Source organism: Rhinatrema bivittatum, chromosome 2, assembly GCF_901001135.1.
Source record: "Rhinatrema bivittatum chromosome 2, aRhiBiv1.1, whole genome shotgun sequence".
Taxonomy (NCBI): domain Eukaryota; kingdom Metazoa; phylum Chordata; class Amphibia; order Gymnophiona; family Rhinatrematidae; genus Rhinatrema; species Rhinatrema bivittatum.
The window spans coordinates 2,180,488-2,200,445 of record NC_042616.1 but is presented as its reverse complement, the minus strand read 5'-3'; positions in this window follow the sequence as shown (position 1 = coordinate 2,200,445).

Here is a 19,958-nt window from a genome sequence, read left to right as displayed (position 1 = left end):
CTTAAATGTGCTACTTGCTAATTTCATGGAATGCCCCCTAGTTCTTCTATTATCCAAAAGTGTAAATAACCGAGTCACATCTACTCATTCAAGACTTCTCATAATCTTAAAGACCTCTGTTATATCCCCCCCTTAGCCGTCTCTTCTCTAAGCTGAACAGCCCTAACCTCTTCAGCCTTTCCTCATAGGGGAGCTGTTCCATCCCCTTTATCATTTTGGTTGCCCTTCTTTATACCTTCTCCATCGCAACTATATCTTTTTTGAGATGTGGCGACCAGAATTGTACACAGTATTCAAAGTGCGGTCTCACCATGGAGCGATATAGAGGCATTATGACATTTTCTGTTTTATTAACCATTCCCTTCCTAATAATTCCTAACATTCTGTTTGCTTTTTTGACTGCTGCAACACACTGAGCCGAAGATTTCAATGTGTTATCTACTATGATGCCTAGATCTTTTTCCTGGGTGGTAGCTCCTAATATGGAACCTAACATCGTGTAACTACAGCAAAGGTTATTTTTCCCTATATGCAACACCTTGCACTTATCCACATTAAATTTCATCCGCCATTTCGATGCCCAATCTTCCAGTCTTGCAAGGTCCTCCTGTAATGTATCACATTCCGCTTGTGATTTAACTACTGTGAATAATTTTGTATTGTCCGCAAATTTGATAATCTCACTTGTCGTATTCCTTTCCAGATCATATATATATATATATATATTGAAAAGCACCAGTCCAAGTACAGATCCCTGAGGCACTCCACTGTTTACCCTTTTCCACTGAGAAATTTGACCATTTAATCCTACTCTGTTTCCTGTCTTTTAACCAGTTTGTAATTCACGAAAGGACATTGCCTCCTATCCCATGACTTTTTAGTTTTCGTAGAAGCCTCTCATGAGGGACTTTGTCAAACGCCTTCCGAAAATCCAAATACACTACATCTACCGGTTCACCTTTATCCACATGTTTATTAACCACTTAAAAAAAGTGAAGCAGCTTTGTTAGGCAAGACTTCCCTTCTAGTGGCAGATGCAGTAGAACCAGTTTCCCGCAAGCAGTGGGGCCATGGTTTCTACTCAAGGTACTTCCTCATTCCGAAGAGGAATGGCGTCTCGCACCCCATTCTAGACCTCAGGGCGTTAAACTGTTTTCTTGTAAGAGAAAAATTCAAGATGGTCTCTCTGGGCGTGCTGATCCCATTCCTCCAAAGAAGAGACTGGCTCTGTTCCCTCGACTTAAAGGAGGCTTATGCCCATATTGCAATTGTCCCCAACCACAGGAAGTACTTCCGCTTTCTGGTGGGGACGGCACATTTTCAGTACAAAGTGCTGCCCTTTGGGCTGGCTTCAGCCCCAAACATTTTCACGAAATGCTTGGCGGTGATGCATGCCTACCTCAGGCATCGCTTGGTCCACGTCTTTCCATACCTGGACAATTGGCTGATCAGAAGCAAATCACACTCCAGGACCATGAATGCTCTAGCCTTGACGGTTCAGACCTTACAGACACTGGGATTCGTTATCAGTTTCCCCATGTCACATCTCAATCCATCTCCACAGCTGGATTTTATTGGTGCCAGTTTATATACGGCACACGCAAAAGCTTTTCTGTCCAGGGATCAAGCAGTCACCCTCTCCTCGCTGCCTACCCTCGTTCGCAACAGAAAGAAGGAACTGGCCCGTCTGCTGCTGGGTCACATGGCGGCCTCTGTCTGCATGACCCCCTTGGCCCACCTCCGCATGAGGGACCCGCAGTGGGCCTTGCGCTGTCAGTGGCGGCAGGCATCCCAGGATCTGAAAGCGCCAGTGCTAGTCACAGACCCTCTCTGTCTCTCCCTAACCTGATGGGAGGCCCTGTCCAATCTGGAACTAGGACTCACATTCCAGCCCTCACCACCGATGCCTCGCCTCAGGGGTGAGGAGCCCACACGGATGGCCTACATACTCCCTGGACTGTGGCTGAGTCCTGCTGCCAGATAAATTTTCTGGAGCTGCGGGCAATACAGTACACCTTGTGGACCTTCCAGGACAGGCTGTCCTCCAAGGTCATCCTCATCAGAACGGGCAACCAGGTGGCAATGTGGTACATCAATAAGCAGGGAGTTAAGGGCTCCTTCCCCCTCAGCCAGGAAGTGATACAGGTCTGGGATTGGGCCCTCTCCAAGGGGATGTATCTACGGGCCACAAACCTGCCGGGCCACCTAAATACGCTGGTGGACCGCCTCAGCCAGTCCTTCCAACCACATGAGTGGTCCCTGAACCCGGCGGTAGCAGCCAATATATTCTGTTGCTGGGGCACGCCGGACATGGATCTGTTTGCCTCTCCCCACATTCATAATGTGAGTATCTTCTGCTCCCTGATTCCAGGGTATGACCATCTGGCCTGCGACGCCTTCTCTCTTTAGTGGAGATAAGGTCTCATGTACGTGTACCCCCCCAATCCTGCTTCTCTCGAGGACTCTGACGAAGCTGCAAGAGGATAGGAGGGACCATGATCCTGGTGGCACCCTCCTGGCAAAGACAGGTGTGGTTCCCTCTGCTCCAAGACCTGTCCATGAGCGCACCGGTTCCGCTGGGGACGGCTCTCGACTTCCTATCATAGAACCAGGGCATCGTTTGCCACCCGAACCTCCAGGCCCTGGCCCTCATGGCGTGGATGTTGAGCGCATGATCCTCCAGCCCATGCAGCTCTCGGATGGTGATTCCAGGGTCTTGATTGAATCCCGGAAACCTTCCACTCTGAGATCTTACAGCTTGAAGTGGAAGAGTTTCTCCACCTGGTGTGGGGGCCAGGGAACTGTACCGTTTCTCCTGTCCACTCTCCCACCTGCTAGATTATCCGTGGCACCTGTCCGAGTCTGGTCTCCAGACCAGCTTGGTCCAAGTACACCTCAGCACCTACCCTCCAGGGTGTCGCTGGGGTGCCCATTTCAGTCCAGCAACTGGTCTGAGTTTTCATGCGGGGCCTGGTTCAACTCAAGTCCCCGCTTCACCCACCAGCAACCCCATGGGATCTCAAAGTCATCCTGGCAAGGTTCACGCAGCATCCATTCGAGCCTCTCCAATACTGTGACCTGAAGTTCCTCATCTGGAAAGTTATGTTCCTGATGGCTATCACTTCCGCTCGCAGGATCAGTGAGATCCAGGCCCTAGTTACATACGCTCCCTACCGAAATTCTTCAGTGATCGTGTGGTGCTGCATACGCATCCAAAATTTCTGCTGAAGGTGGTGACTGCTTTCCACATCATCCAGTCAATCATCCTTCCCATGGCCTCATTCACACCTGGGGGAACGTGGTCTTCACTCTCTGGACTGCAAGCGGGCGCTCGCTTTCTACTTGGACCGTACAGCGAATCATAGACAGTCTACCCAGCTCTTTGTGACCTTTGACACCAATAGACTGGGAGCAGCAGTGGGATAGCAGACCCTATCCAACTGGCTAGTGGATTGCATTGCCTTCTGCTACGAGCAGGCAGGCCTCCAGCTGGCTGGCAGGGTGAAGGCTCACTCTGTGCGGGCTATGGTGGCGTCAGTGGCCCATCTGTGTGTGAGATCCCTGTCGCCAAAATCTGCAGGGCCGCAACCTGGAGTTCTCTCCATACATTTATGGCTCACTACTGTCTCGACAAGGATAGTTGCCAGCACAGCGCTTTTGGCCAGTCTATTCCAGTCTTGAACCCAACTGTTTCATCGCGCTCTCTGTGGAGCCAGACTACCCCTGTTGCTCCCACAGTGCCGCAGTTGTGTTGTGCCCGTTGGCACCTTGTTCGGCTACTGTGGGTCCCTCTGATCACAGGGGGCAGTCTAGAGCTCTAATCGCCCAATTGCTTATCCTAGGAGAAAGTGCAGTTGCTTACCTGTAACAGGTGTTCTCTAGGACAGCAGGATGTTAGTCCTCAGGAATCCCACCCGCCTCCCCACGATGTTGGGTTCACCTTCGGTTTATTGTGTTATTTTTCTCGCTCGTATTTTTGCTATGTTACAAGACTGAAGGGGGACCTTGCATGGACACGTGGATAACGGCAGGCTGGGCATGCTCAAAAGTTTTCCATGCCGGGCTCCATCGGATGATGTCACCCACATGTGAGGACTAACATCCTGCTGTCCTAGGAGAACACCTGTTACAGGTAAGCAACTGCACTTTCTCCAGCTTTGGGATTCCCATTGTTTGTTCTCCACACAGTAGACATATTTCTTAAGCATTTCTTTATTTATTTGTCTTTTTTAAAAAGTTGAATTCAATAATATACATAGGCAGTTTTCAGGGAGCCTCATCTAAATTATTTTATGTAAACGGTGCCTGAGTATATAGTGCAAAGCCGGTGAGCGCTCCACAATAAGAAATTAGTTACATATTCTCAGTTCTGCTAGTTCAGTGCAAGAAGCAGCTGGCAATCTAGATCCATACTACAAGCCAAGCGATACGGGACATAAGAAGTGGGCTAGCAATAGCATCGGTTTTACCATCACATCGATGCCATCCATATTCTCATCACTGTTAGAATCTGAGTAAATGTTCCAGACTCCTCAACTTAATTGTCTAAAATGCAAGCTTTTCAAACATTTTTATGGCAAAGTTCTAATATAGTTACTGTTACACGACACCAGACGGAACCATAGGTGCAGCAGGCACAAAAGCAATATAACAATATAGTAGGCACTCCTGTTTCTATAAAAAAAATAAATACAATTTCAACAGTTAGGGCCTTGTATATGTTAATTATGGAGCCTATACAATAAAACTCATGAAAAAGCCTAGCATGGCCTTGCAGACAGTTTGTGAACAGAACGAACCATACAATAAGATTTAATATGCTTGTGCTATAAAAAAAAAAATAATAATAAAAATCTTGAACAATAGCATGGTCACGCTGTTATGAACGAAAACATACACTGGTGAAATAGCGTGAGCATGTCACTTACCAAAGGCAAGTTAATGGCTTAAGCGTGCTGAATTGAGTATGCTCAGTTCTCTTTTCCTCTTGGCTCTTCCTCTTTGCAATCAAACCCGGCACGAAGGGATTTGTGTGTCAATGTGGAAAGCTACTAACCTCCAAGGGAAGAAAACTGAGATGAGTGCATGTCTAGATCCATCTGTCTTCATTGCCAGTGAGGGCCTTCAGAGTTGTTGGAGAGAACATGACTGGGGATAGAAAGGTGCATATAAAAGGGGTGAACCGGGGAGGAATCTCAAAAGGACCCTACCCTGTAGCAATGACTGCACCACACAGTCATCTGCCTCAAAGTTCACAAAAATTAGCTCTGCACTCAATGCAAAACAGTTGGTGAGCTCCGAAGCTTTTGAGGCTCAAACTGCAGTTCAGCCTTAAGCTTGTGAAAGCCTGCAGTGGTCTTTGGCCACACTAACAATATCAATGACAGTAAAGACTTTTGTCCTCTGGCAGCCTATTGCTTGTAAATGTATTTGCTATGTGTAAATAAAGATGGATTTATTTTTCATGTGCTGAAATGTGTATCTGTGTCTACTCATCACCTCCTCTCACTATCATTCTCTCCTTCACATCTCTTCCTTTCTGCTGGTACACTGTAAACATTTATTTGTACATTTGTTTGAGGGGGAAGAACAGGAGCTTTAATGGCTATGCTCTTATGTTTAGATCCCTGCTTTTGAAATTTCTGAATGACTGCCATGTGTAGTGGCTAGACTAACATCAGCAATAATGATAATCCAGAGAATCAGACCAATATATATTGGAACCTGATCATCTCTGTACATTATGAAGTGTAGAACAATGTTTGAAGCATTTTTTTTCCATTGAAATTTTATTAGGTTCACATGTCAAAAGCACAGAGAGAGTGTAAAAGCCAAGCATAGACAACATGGCATTCAGGCCACCCTAATACCTATATGTAAGCAACACATACCCTATCTATAACCCCTGTAAGGGATAGTAACAAATCTGGTAGCCTGCTGCTATTTATAGAACCTAAAAAGAATATAGCACATCAACCTCCCCACCCCTCTGCTGATATATGGGTCAAGAAGCACACCTACATTAGAAAAAAAAAGCTCTAATAAAGCCTACCTCCTGGCTATTGTGAGATAGCATAGAAAAAGAGCTAGTAAATTAAATTTCCACCATCAATGTTTGCCAACCAATATAAGGAGACCACACCTATTCCAACTTGCACATACTTTTGGTTTTGACAGCAGTGATCTTATGCATGCAATAAACTTGTTCTAGCCAATCAACTAAACAAGGGACCCCGCAACCTCCCGCCAACGTTTAGTAATTTCACATCTGGCAGCAACAAAAATATGGCGCATTAATAATCGTATAGGAGTGTCCCCTTGAGAAGTAAGAACATGAAGTAAAGTATGCTGAGGAAGCACTATTAAATGGGAATAAAAAAGACCCCACAGCCATTTAATCACTTCCTCCCAAACGGCTCACAGAAATTTGCAATTCCACCATAGATAAAAAAGGATCTGGGCCCAGAGCAACCTTTCCAACATACCTTTGAAAAAGAAGAGTTCATCTTGTGCAACTGCTCATATACCAGTGATAAAGAACCATGTATCCATTTTCCATAATATTGTCCAAGATCAATCCCCGTCCCATAACGTGAAAGATTTCCTGCCACCCATCCTGCGAAAAGTTACAGCCCAAGTTGGGGGTTCGCCAACGTGAGATGCCAGCGCATTCCCAAGCTCTAAATCCCGACTCTTGCAGACCTGCCTTAAAGTGGTCAGTATAGAATAAAGAGGTACTGAGGTGATAATCCCTGGATCCCAAAAGGAAGAACCGCCGCCTATTCAAAATCTTTAAAGAAATAAGCGGTGGATAGTTTAGCTTAAATAAATCCTCCTTATAGCCTATAAAAAAAACAAATATTTGATCTTGTGACTGACCCATTTAAATGGAAATTTCCCCTTGAGAATCCCCTTTCTTATATCTGAGACTGTTATATTCAAAATCTCTGATTTATCCCGATTGATCCATAAACCAGAGGCAAATAATATTCCGTCTCTTGCACCGTAGCTGGCAGGGGCTCCATTGGATTAGTGAGTGTGAACGGAACATCATCCGCAGATAAAAGGTAGTTTAGGTGAGAATGCCCAATCATTATGCCCAAAATATCTGGATTGCCTCTAAAAAGATTGCAAAAAGAAGAAGGGATAGAAGGCATCCTTGACGGATGCCTCTACCCACCGCGAAAAAGTCTGAGTAGCCCCCATTAACCTTAATACAGCCTTTGGAATTAGCATATAACTGTTTAAGCCAATTAAGAAAGAAAACCCTGAACTGCATTTTCCCCAAAGTTTTGAATAAAAAAGGCCAATGTGCTAGGTCAAATTCTTTTCCTGCATCTACTATGAGAAATAAGGATTGGATATTCTGAGTTTTTGCCCACCACATGATGTCCACTGTCTTGCGGATGTTATCGGCCACCATATGGCCCAGTATAAAGCCGGCTTAATCAGAACGAATAATAGTTGCAATGAAGCTATTTAGCCGGTTGGCTAGGATTTTTGCCAATATCTTTAAATCAAGGTTAATCAAGGAAATAGAATGATAAGATCCGCACACAGGGGTCACGTCCCAGTTTAGCTAAACTTGTTATACTGGCTAAATTAGAGGTGGGTAACAAAACTCCTCTAGCTCGCAAAAAATTAAACTTTCCTAGCGTGTAGCAGATGGACTCAGGACCAATGGGTATAGTGTACTCGTGCTAGCAGTTGGAGACAGATCAGATTTCAATCTGACATCAGCACCTAGTACATATACCCCTGCAGGAAGTGCAGATTCTCAGTATTTTTCAGTCTCCAAAGCAGTTAGGAGCTATCTTCACGCTCGCTGAGCGTTAGAACAAATTTAAAGAACAAAACTACCTGAAGACGAGCCCCGCACTCCTGCGGAGATACCCTCGGGTCCCTCCCCCAGTTGAGTTTCCCGAGGTGATTTCTGTGGTCCCTCGGAGGTAAGAGCCTCGGTCCGGTGGCCGAATCGTGGCAGGGACCTAGCCCCCGAGCGAGAAGGATTCGGGCGCGGCATAGAGGCAGCCTCGGTCCGGAGCCAAATCGCGGCGAGGACTTAGCCCCCGAGCGAGAGGAGTTCGGGCGCGGCTGAGAGGCAGCGGGTGCATCCCCTCAAACGTGGCGGTGAAGGTATTTACCCTCTCCCCCCGCAGCCGGAGACCGCCCGGGACGAAACCGGGAAGCGCCGAAGACAAGGTAAGGCGTACATCTTCTATTTAACCGGTCTCCGAAGATCGAGGAGGAGCAGGGTCTGCCCACGTGGAGACCCTCCAAGGAGGTCGCCATATTGCACGCACGCTCGCCACCGCCCGATCGAGCGCACAAATTAAGCTAAGCGCATATTATAGGCGCCCGAAAATAGCTGGGCGCATATTTTAAGCTAGGCGCCCAATAATTGGGCGCGTATTATAGGCGCCAATTTTTGGGCGTGTATTTTAGGCGCCGATAGTTGGGCGCGCAAGAATTTGGGCGCACATTCTTAGGCGCACATTAAAACTTCCGCGCATAAGCTTCGCGCACAGTACAAGGCGCATATCTACGGCTCGGAGCAAAACCGGCGCGCATATACCAGACGCAATGGAGCGCATAAGAGCTTACGCGTCCACAGAAGCGGCACCTCCAAAGATAGGCATAAAAGCCCAAGGCCTCTGCCCTGCATGCCACATCAGAGCCGCACAGAGCGAGGAAGCAGACGCCCTATGCGCACACTGTGAGGAGACCCTGGGAGATCCAGGCCAGGGCCAGTCCCACCCGGGTCCCAGTGCTAGCTCCGCAGGGGGCACCCCGGACCTAGCTGGCCCCAGTGAATCCATTCCACAGACGGGGCCCCCAGGGAACCGGTGCCTCTCAACCTAGATCCGGCATCGATCTCCTGGATGGAGTTATTTAAAGGGATTCACGCCTTTGTTCAGATGCAGACTGAACCCCGGGCCGGCCACCCATATGCACCGGAAGATCCTCTTGCCCCAGGACCCTCGAGGCCTAGGCACAGGCTCCCACCACCCAGAAGCCCCACCTACAGGGAAACGGATTTCTCCGAGGAAGAAGTTGAGCCCCTCGAGGGAGAACTCCCCTCGGTGACGGAGCCGCATCGAACCATGAGACGCTTCTTCTCAAAGGATGAGCTTCCGGACCTGGTATCTCAATGCCTGTCGGAACTCGCTATCCCCGGGCCAAGGCACCCCGGGGGAACCTAGAAAGAACCCCCTGCTGGAGGGCCTTCGACAGACGTCCCACCATTTTCCCCTCTTACAGGCAGCACAACAGTTAATTGACCTGGAGTGGAATGCCCCAGAATCCTCATTCAAATGGGGTCGAGCCTTATCGCCCATGTACCCCCTGGACCCAGCAACCAAGGAGCTTCTGGCGTGCCCCAAGATGGACGCCATAGTTTGCGTGGTCGCTAAGCGCACCACCATACCAGTGGAGGGAGGAGCGGCCCTCAAGGATGCACACGACCGCCTGGAAGCTATACTGAAACAGGCCTTTGAGGTGGCAGCCATGTCTACAAATTGCGACCTGCTGTACAGTGGTGACACGTTCCTGTTTATCCCAAGCCAGGAACAGCACCCCGGGGGAAGACATGGAACCGGCACTTTCGTTCCTCACTGACGCTGCCTCCGACCTAGTACGCACGGCAGCCAGAGGAGTGTCATCCACAGTGGCAGCCAGGAGACAACTCTGGCTGCGAAATTGGTCGGCTGACGCCTCCTCCAAGACACGCCTCACAAGAATGCCCTTCAGGGGATCCCTCCTGTTTGGCAGCGAACTAGAGAAGCTGGCTAACAGATGGGGCGACTCTCCAGTACCTCGTCTACCAGAAGACAAGACGAAGAGAAACCAGCATTCCTTTCCCAGGCCCTCCAGAGGCAGAAGCTCACAGCGCTTCAACCCTTACAGGAACAACTACCAAGCACCCCGCCCTACGGGCAGGAACCAGTCCTTTCAGAACAAACACAGCAAGAGGGGAACCAGCTCTGGTCCAGGCCCCAGTCGCACCCCACAATGAAATTCAGCCAACCCATCCAAGGGAAGAAGCCATAGGGGGCAGACTAACCCTATTCTACCGCAGATGGGTCGAGATAACTTCAGACAAGTGGGTCCTAGCCATCATCAGAGAAGGGTACTACCTGGTCTTCCTTCGAACCCCTCCGGACAAGTTCGTGGAAGCTCCCTGCCATGACCCCCTCAAGAGGGCGGCAGTGGAAGCTACTCTGCCCAGACTCCTGACCCTAGAGGCCATAACCCCGGTACCAACACGGGAAATAAATTCCGGGCATTACTCCATTTACTTCATCGTACCCAAGAAAGAAGGTACGTTCAGACCCATCCTGGACCTCAAGTCGGTCAACCGACACCTAAGGGTCCCAAGATTTCGAATGGAAACCCTGCGGTCAGTCATACGTGCAATACAGCCAGGAGAATATCTCACATCCCTGGATCTGTCGGAAGCCTACTTGCACATCCCAATCCATCAGGAACACCAGCGCTACCTACGCTTCAAGGTCCTGAATCACCACTATCAATTCCGGGCACTACCCTTCGGGTTAGCCACCACACCGCGGACTTTCACCAAGGTAATAGTAGTGGTAGCGGCGACACTCAGGAAGGAGGGAATCCTTGTTCATCCTTACCTGGACGACTGGCTGATCAGAGCAAAATCACCGGAGGAGAGCCACCGAGCAACCAACAGAGTCATAACTCTACTGGAAAGCCTAGGATGGGTAGTCAATACAAACAAGAGCTCCCGACAGCCATCGCAGTCGCTGGAATACCTAGGGGTCCGATTCGACACCAAGGAGAACAAGGTCAGTCTGACCCCCGCAAGGAGATCAAAGCTGCGGGACCGACTACAGACCCTGCTGAGCGCCACCCGGCCCACAGCATGGGATTACCTACAAGTCCTCGGTCTAATGGCATCCACACTGGAAGTGGTACCATGGGCGCAAGCCCACATGAGAACCTTGCAGCGCTCACTCCTATCACGGTGGAGTCCAAGATCCCAGAACTACACCGTGCATCTACCTTTACCGACCAGAGTCCGGACCCAGCTAAGGTGGTGGCTGCAGTCCAACCACATGAGCTGGGGATCAAGAATATCCTCCCCAACCTGGACCCTGCTCACCACAGATGCCAGCCTACATGGATGGGGAGCACACTGCGAAGAGCTAACCACCCAAGGGCGGTGGAACATCAACCGATTAGAGGCACGGGCAGTCCGGCTAGCCTGCCTACGGTTTGCCCACAGACTTCGAAACAAAGCGGTCAGAGTGATGTCGGACAACGCCACCATGGTGGCCGACATCAACAGGCAGGGCGGAACCAGAAGCCAACAGGTATCCCTAGAAATAGCCCCCCTGATGTCCTGGGCAGAAGCAAATCTCCAGGACATCTCCGCCGTCCACATCGCCGGGAAGGACACCACCACGGCAGACTTCCTCAGCAGGGAAAGCCTAAACCTGGGAGAATGGAAGCTGTGAACCACAGCCTTCAAGATGATAGTGGATCGGTGGGGGACCCCAGACATGGATCTTCTGGCAAACAGATCCAACGCCCAAGTACCCAGATACTTCAGTCGCAGGCGAGATCCGCAGTCACAAGGGATCGACGCCCTGGTACAGACCTGGCCACCGGGGACCCTCCTATACACCTTCTCCCATGGCCCCTGCTGGGCGCAATCATCCACAAGGCTCAGCGACACAGAGGTCTAGTTCTGGTGGCCCCAGACTGGCCAAGAAGACCCTGATATGCAGACATGAGAAGAATACTGGCAGGGGACCCTCTACCCCTGCCCCCACACAGGGACCTACTACAACAAGGTCCCATCCTTCACAAGGATCCAGCTCAATTCTCTCTTACGGTCTGGCCATTGAGAGAGCCCGACTGAGAAAGAGGGGATACTCGGGGGCAGTAATAGATACCCTCCTCCGAGCACGCAAGTTCTCCACATCGCTAACATATATAAGGATCTTGAGAGTATTTGAGGCCTGGTGCGAAGATCACAACATTGAACCACACTCCTCTAAAGTCCCCATAATTTTGAAATTCTTACAGAATGGACTCCAGAAGGGCCTGTCCCTCAACTCAATCAAGGTACAGGTGGCAGCGCTGTCATGCTAAGGCCCCAGGAACAAGGGCGACAGCATAGCCGCGCACCAGAATTCCTGAAAGGGGTCAAACACATTCGCCCACCACTAAAGTGGCCAGTGCCCCTGTGGAACCTCAACCTTGTCCTGAAATTCGTAGCGGGACTCGCCTTCAGACCCCTCCGAGGCCTGTCTCTCCGTCTACTAACCCTAAAGATGGTTTTCTTGCTGGCCGTATGCTCAGCCTGCCGCATTTCAGAGCTACAAGCACTGTCCTGCCGTGATCCATTTCTCAGAATCACCCCGGGGACCATTCATCTACGCCCGGTCCCCTCCTTCCTCCCCAAAGTGGTCTCACACTTACACCTCAACCAAACCATTTCATTACCAACGATGGAAGGTTTGAAGAAATCGGAAGAAGGCCGGTCTCTACGCCATCTCGACATCGGCAGACTACTATCCAGATACCTGGAAATGTCAGAACCAGTACGAAAGACGGACCACCTGTTCGTCCTGCACAGCGGGAAGAGACAAGGGGAAGCGGCCTCACGGGCAACCATTGCTCACTGGATCAAAGAAGTCATCAAGGCGGCCTATGTAGAAGCGGGAAAACCACCACCTCTACAGGTCAAGGCCCATTCCACCAGAGCCCAGGTGGTTTCCTGGGCAGAAACCAGAATGCTGTCACCTGCCGAGATCTGCAGGGCGGCAACGTTGTCCTCCATCCATACCTTCTCCAGATTCTACCGTCTGGATGTCTGGGCTCAGGAGGACACAGCATTTGCAAGAGCAATCCTTATTGGACCACGGGCAGCCTCCCACCCCGTTCGGGAGTAGCTTTTATACATCCCATTGGTCCTGAGTCCATCTGCTATATGCTAGGAAATGGAGAAATTACTTACCTGATAATTTCGTTTTCCTTAGTGTAGACAGATGGACTCAGCAGCCCACCCTCGGCTGCCGTCATACATGGTCGTTCATCGAATCAAGGTAAGCCATGTTTTACTTAACTTAGGGCATCCACCCTGCCGGGTGTCGACGCTTTCCGGTTGAGGACACTGGCGGTCTCCAGCTCTAGTCGAACAACCAATTCAATCTAATCAGAGTAAACACATTAAGTTAATCGGTCAGTCACACATATATCCATAATGCTTTGCAAGGAAGAATACTGAGAATCTGCACTTCCTGCAGGGGTATATGTACTAGGTGCTGATGTCAGATTGAAATCTGATCCGTCTCCAACTGCTAGCACGAGTACACTATACCCATTGGTCCTGAGTCCATCTGTCTACACTAAGGAAAACGAAATTATCAGGTAAGTAATTTCTCCAATCTTGGTAAAGCATGCAGTTAAAATTGTTTTAAACTTTTGATAGAAACAGGAGGTGAACTTGTCTAACCTGGGTGATTTCCCCGATTTGAGAGACTTAATAGATATAGACACTTCAAGCTCAGATATTTCTTTGTCTAATATCTCCCGTTGCAAGTCAGATAAAGCAGGGAGAGAGACACCCTCCAATTAATGATCAATTTCCTCCGATGATATAGCGTCGTTGGGGCTGTATAACTCTGAATAAAACTGAAGAAATTGCTTGTAGATATCCGTATTCTTTGTTAAAATATTCCCCTCAGCATCTTTGAGTTTAACCACATTATTTTGTGTCAAATGTTTCTTCAGTTTATTAGCTAACAATTTCCCAGCTTTGTGGCCCCCTTCAAAAAAGGATTGATGCGCCATATCTAAGGAATGTGCAATAAGTGCTGCGTCTAAACTTGCTAATTGAGATCTTCAGGATACCAAACACTGGTAGTCCTAGGAAGATAGGGACCTGTTATGTACAGATTCTAAACGCTTAATCTGGGTCAAAAGTGCTTTGTATATGTCTTCCTGTATTTTCTGCACATAAGCAGCTCGAGAGATAAGGTTGCCTCTTACTACAGCTTTTAAACAATCCCAAAAGAGTTCAGGAGCAGTTCCACCACTGTCATTCATGGTTAAGAAATCCTATATTTCTTTTTCCAGCTAATCCAGAAAAACTGAGTCCTCTAATAAAGATTCATTCAGCTGCCAATACCTCTGGCCTTGGACGTAATTGGAAAAAGAAATTATAAACCACACGGGAGCATGGTTGGACCACGTTATAGATTCTATGTCTGACTCTAATACCCTATTCACAATCCCTTTATCGACCAAAAAAAAAAATCCAAATGAGAATAAGACTGATGTGGGCATGATATAATTTCTAGACTTTGGGTACTAGGCTCACCAGACATCTATTCAATTCCCCTGGGAAATTAATAATTTTAGAGTAGTTCTGGAGGACTGAGAATCAGAACTTCTACTTGATGAATTATGAAGAACAGGGTTCAAGGTGGTATTAAAATCCCACCCTATGATTACCATCCCTTCTGCTGATTCCTGTAATGCTCTCCGAGAAGGTCAAAGAAAACCTCTTGGTGAGAATTAGGGGCATATACACTCATTAATGTATAAAGTTCCCCACTTATTTTCATAATGAGAATAATATATCTCCCCCCCCCCCCGGGGTCAGTCATGCAAGATTTATACTCAAAGATGACATCTCTACTAATCAAAATACCCACCCCTGCATACTTGGCTAAGCAGGAACTAGCTGCCCAATGCTGACTAGGAAATCGATCGGTCTGCATCAGGGATTCATACCGATGCTTAAGATGAGTCTCCTGCAAAAACACAAAGGCAGCCTGGAGCCTATCTAATTCCTTATAAAGGAGATGGCATTTTCTATAAGTGGTGAGGCCTTTAACATTCAGTGATCCAGCCTTAAAGGAAGCCATCAGATAACCAAAATCGGAATGAAGGATCAATGCCCCTCAACCGGAGACCCCCAACCAAACAGCATGCAAATAATATTTCTTCCCCTCCCTCAGCGTTACCAAAGCCAGAAGCCCTGCACTCGGCCCCCTCTCCTTTCCCACATCCCCCCCCCAAGGATGTGCCCAAAGAATAACAATGACAAAAGTGAGAGTGGCTAAGCAAACCCATATCAGCAACCAATACCCCCTACTATCTAGCCGCAAATCTACAGTCACCATAGGAGGAACTGTCCTGTGGTATCGCCAGCTTCTCCATCAAGCAAGCCTCAAAAACAAACTGCAGACTTTGTTACAGAGAACCTATCAAACTAAGATAACAAAAGATAGCTAGAAGTGAACATCGTTACCAAGGAAAAACCCCAGAGCCGCATACAAAGACAAATTGTAATTCCCTGTATGTAAGAAAGGGAGCCTCATGAGGGGAGGGATCTGGACCACCAGATTTCCACCCCACGGCAAACACGGGACCAGGTGTACAAAAGGGTCACTGACTCCCAGCCCGTCCGCCTCAACCAAACAGGGTAGGGATCCCTCACTAGGAACCCCAACCCCTGGGAGGAAGGCCCAAAAGAATAAAAAGTTAGAAAAAAAAATACAGGGCAGACTAAGAAACTGCAGGGGTTTTTTTCACCAGCCACCATCTGCTGGAGAAAGAGAAATACTGAGAGAACTGCAGATGGCACCAGAGTATATGAAGCAGTGTCAGTTTTACTTTCTCTGTCTCCATCTGCTGGCACGGATAAATAAACCCGGAGTCTGGACTGATCCGTGCTACTACAAGAACGAAAATTAGCAGGTAAGAACCAATTTTCCTTTATTAGCAATAAGAGGCACAACTAGATTTATATATATTTCTGCTATCCCTGGTAAATGCGGATCTAAAATACTAAATCCAGATAAATTATCTTTAGCCTTCAAATTGCTTCGTTGGGGGAAGCTGATTTCTCAGAATTTCGCTTGAAATGCCTTCCTCCTTTTTCTACTCTCTGCCAACATGGAGGATCATCAAGAGGCTGGATCTGCACTTTCGTCACGGTCCAGGGTGCAGAAACTGAGAAACCCGCTTCTTGCAGAATAGCCACCGCTTCGCCCTGCGTTTTCACTTTGTGCGATACACCACCGATGGAAAACCAAAATCCAAAAGGATGAAGCCAGCAGTATCGCACATTCTCCTTGCACAGCAAACTTGTAATCGCGTGAAGCTCCTGGCGCTTTTTCAATGTAATGAGAGATGTATCAGTGAAAATGGAGATCTCATGTCCCTCCCAGAGCCAAGATTGTTGCTTCTGTGTATAAATCTGTCCGCCGCATCTCAAAAAAGATATAATTGCGATGGAGAAGGTATAGAGCAGGGCGACCAAAATGATAAGGGGAATGGTAGGCCTGATTGACAAACTGAAGAGTAGTAAATCACCTGGACCGGATGGTATACACCCCAGAGTTCTGAAGGAACTAAAAAATGAAATTTCAGACCTATTAGTAAAAATTTGTAACTTATCATTAAAATCATCCATTGTACCTGAAGACTGGAGGATAGCAAATGTAACCCCAATATTTAAAAAGGGCTCCAGGGGCGATCCGGGAAACTACAGACCGGTTAGCCTGACTTCAGTGGCAGGAAAAATAGTGGAAAGGGTTCTAAACATTAAAATCACAGAACATATAGAAAGACATGGTTTAATGGAACAAAGTCAGCATGGCTTTACCCAGGGCAAGTCTTGCCTCACAAATCTGCTTCACTTTTTTGAAGGAGTTAATAAACATGTGGATAAAGGTGAACCGGTAGATATAGTATACTTGGATTTTCAGAAGGCGTTTGACAAAGTTCCTCATGAAAGGCTTCTAGGAAAAGTAAAAAGTCATGGGATAGGAGGCGATGTCCTTTCGTGGATTGCAAACTGGCTAAAAGACAGGAAACAGAGAGTAGGATTAAATGGACAATTTTCTCAGTGGAAGGGAGTGGACAGTGGAGTGCCTCAGGGATCTGTATTGGCACCCTTACTTTTCAAAATATTTATAAATGATCTGGAAAGAAATACGACGAGTGAGATAATCAAATTTGCAGATGACACAAAATTGTTCAGAGTAGTTAAATCACAAGCAGATTGTGACAAATTGCAGGAAGACCTTGTGAGCCTGGAAAATTGGGCATCCAAATGGCAGATGAAATTTAATGTGGATAAGTGCAAGGTGATGCATATAGGGAAAAATAACCCATGCTATAATTACACAATGTTAGGTTCCGCCTGGATTTACGCACGCAGGGCATTTAAAATCCGCCCCTTAGAGAATAGCCACTGCCATTAGCAATGGTAACATGGAATAGACTTAGTTTTTGGGTACTTGCCAGGTTCTTATGGCCTGGATTGGCCACTATTGGAAACAGGATGCTGGGCTTGATGGACCCTTGGTCTGACCCAGTATGGCAATTTCTTATGTTCTTATGTAATTTAGAAATCCTGCTGGGTACCTGTGACCTGGATTGGCCACTGTTGGAATCAGGATGCTGGGCTTGATGGACCCTTGGTCTGACCCAGTATGGCAATTTCTTATGTTCTTATGTAATTTAGGAATCCTGCCGGGTACCTGTGACCTGGATTGGCCACTATTGAAAACAGGATGCTGGGCTTGATGGACCCTTGGTCTGACCCAGTATGGCATGTTCTTATGTTCCCCTATGAGGAAAGACTAAAGAGGTTAGGACTTTTCAGCTTGGAGAAGAGACGGCTGAGGGGGGATATGATAGAGGTCTTTAAAATCATGAGAGGTCTAGAACGGGTAGATGTGAATCGTTTACTTCCTCTTTCGGATAATAGAAAGACTAAGGGGCATTCTATGAAGTTAGCATGGGGCACATTTAAAACTAATCAGAGAAAGTTCCTTTTTACTCAACGCACAATAAAACTCTGGAATTTGTTGCCAGGGGATGTGGTTAGTGCAGTTAGTGTAGCTGTGTTTAAAAAAGGATCGGATAAGTTCTTGGAGGAGAAGTCCATTACCTGCTATTATTCAAGTTAACTTAGAAAATGGTCACTGCTATTACTAGCATCAGTAACATGGGATAGACTTAGTTTTTGGGTACTTGCCAGGTACCTGTGACTTGGATTGGCCACTGTTGGAAACAGAATGCTGGGCTTGATGGCCCTTGATCTGACCCAGTATGGCATTTCTTATGTTCTGTGCATTATTGTGAATTTTCTCCTTGAAAGTGTATGAGTGAAAGCAGGCTATAATATCATTTATTTATTTATTTTATTTATTTGAGTTTTTTCTATACCGGCATTCGCATCATGCCGGTTTACAAATAACAAGGAGTGAACAACAATAAAGTGATAAAAAACATTAACAAGTGCAAAAGAAGGGAAAATTGCAGTTACAATAAAACAGGGACATATTACAACTTGGAACAGAAGAAAAGGAGATAGTAATTTAACAGTGAAGAATAACTGGGAAAGCCTGCCAGTTTAAAAGGGACAAATCATGAGATTTATCTATTTATTTATTTATTTTGGACTTTTATATACCGACATTTGTGCAAAAAATGTATTTATTTATTTATTTTGGAGTTTTATATACCGACGTTTGTGTAAGAAATACAAATCACATCGGTTTACAATGAAACTGTTGTCACATGAGAGCATTACATAGAACAAGGGTTACAAATAACTGGGGTACAGGAAGCTAAATACCTGTAGTTAAATACAACCTGCTGATATATATAATTAATTCGTTAAATTTGTAAAAAAACACAAATAAATAAATATAAGTGTAAAATAAGAGCAAATAGATTAATGTTTTGTTCCTTTATTACTATTTAACATTAAATTGAAGACAAAATCGGACTGAGATGATTATACTTATGGGATGAGCTCAGAGAAATTTCAGATCTAGGTTGGATCAAGGGTGAGATAAGGAAAGGGGGAAGTAATTAAAGGAATAGTAGCCTACTCAAAAAAGAAAGGAGGGAGGAGAGAAAAGGATTTAACAGAAAGGTAAACTGTAAGATTACAGATCCGGGACTGTGGGTTCATTGATGGGGTAGGGTGGGAAAGGAGGGAGGTATAACTGGGATAAAATGGGGAGGATAGGGTGGGGAATTAAACTCGACGGTGGTAGATCTACGGTTGAAATATAAGAAAACGGATGAATGTCCTGTTGCATGTGGTGTGCCCTGTTCGAGGTTAAAATAAGAGTCCCGTCATGTCCTGGGATTGAGGCTGTACGACCTTTTTAGGGAGAGAGAATGATTGAGTATCCGGCGAAAGCTCCTAGGAATAGATAAGATAGATAAATAGATAAGATATAAGCCAGCTTAGGCCTCGGGGAGCGGTGAGTGTGCTCTAACTTAATGAGGGACGGCTGTGCTCCAGGCAGGAACAGGGTTTGACAAAGTTTAGTTACCACCTCAAAGCAATCAGAGTACTCAGGCGCTTCAGGGATGCCTCGAAATCTTAAATTACATCTCCGAGACCGATTCTCCAGATTTTCTAACGTCTCGGCTAGCACCCCCACTTCGCGCGGCTAGCTGCTTGTTCCGTCTGTAAGTGCTTCATAATGTCCGCATGCGCATCCACCCGGAGGTCAGTCTCATCAACCCAGCGTCCCGGCTTGGAAACTTCCTCTCGTAGTTCCGATATTAAAGAGGAGATTTCCTGCTTATAGGAATGTATATCTTGGCGCAAGTCTCTGAACCAACCTCTGAGCTCCTCTCTAGTTGTAAGGTCTGCAACTTAGGTAAGGGATGCCGCATCGGGGCCGACTTTCACCTCCACACAGACCATATCCACCATGTTTTCGGGATCAGCCTCTGGGCCCTCGCTCGATTTTGCATAAGAAAATTTGTGAAAATTGACATTTTCTTTTAACCGACATTGTGGCCGCTCAGGGAGCACTTCAATATAAAAATTTGCGAAATCTCGCTGTTAGATACCCACGATATCTGTGCGATCGACCCTGCTTAATGGAGGAGCTGCAGCTCAGGCCTCCAGTCACCACCGTGATGTCATTTCC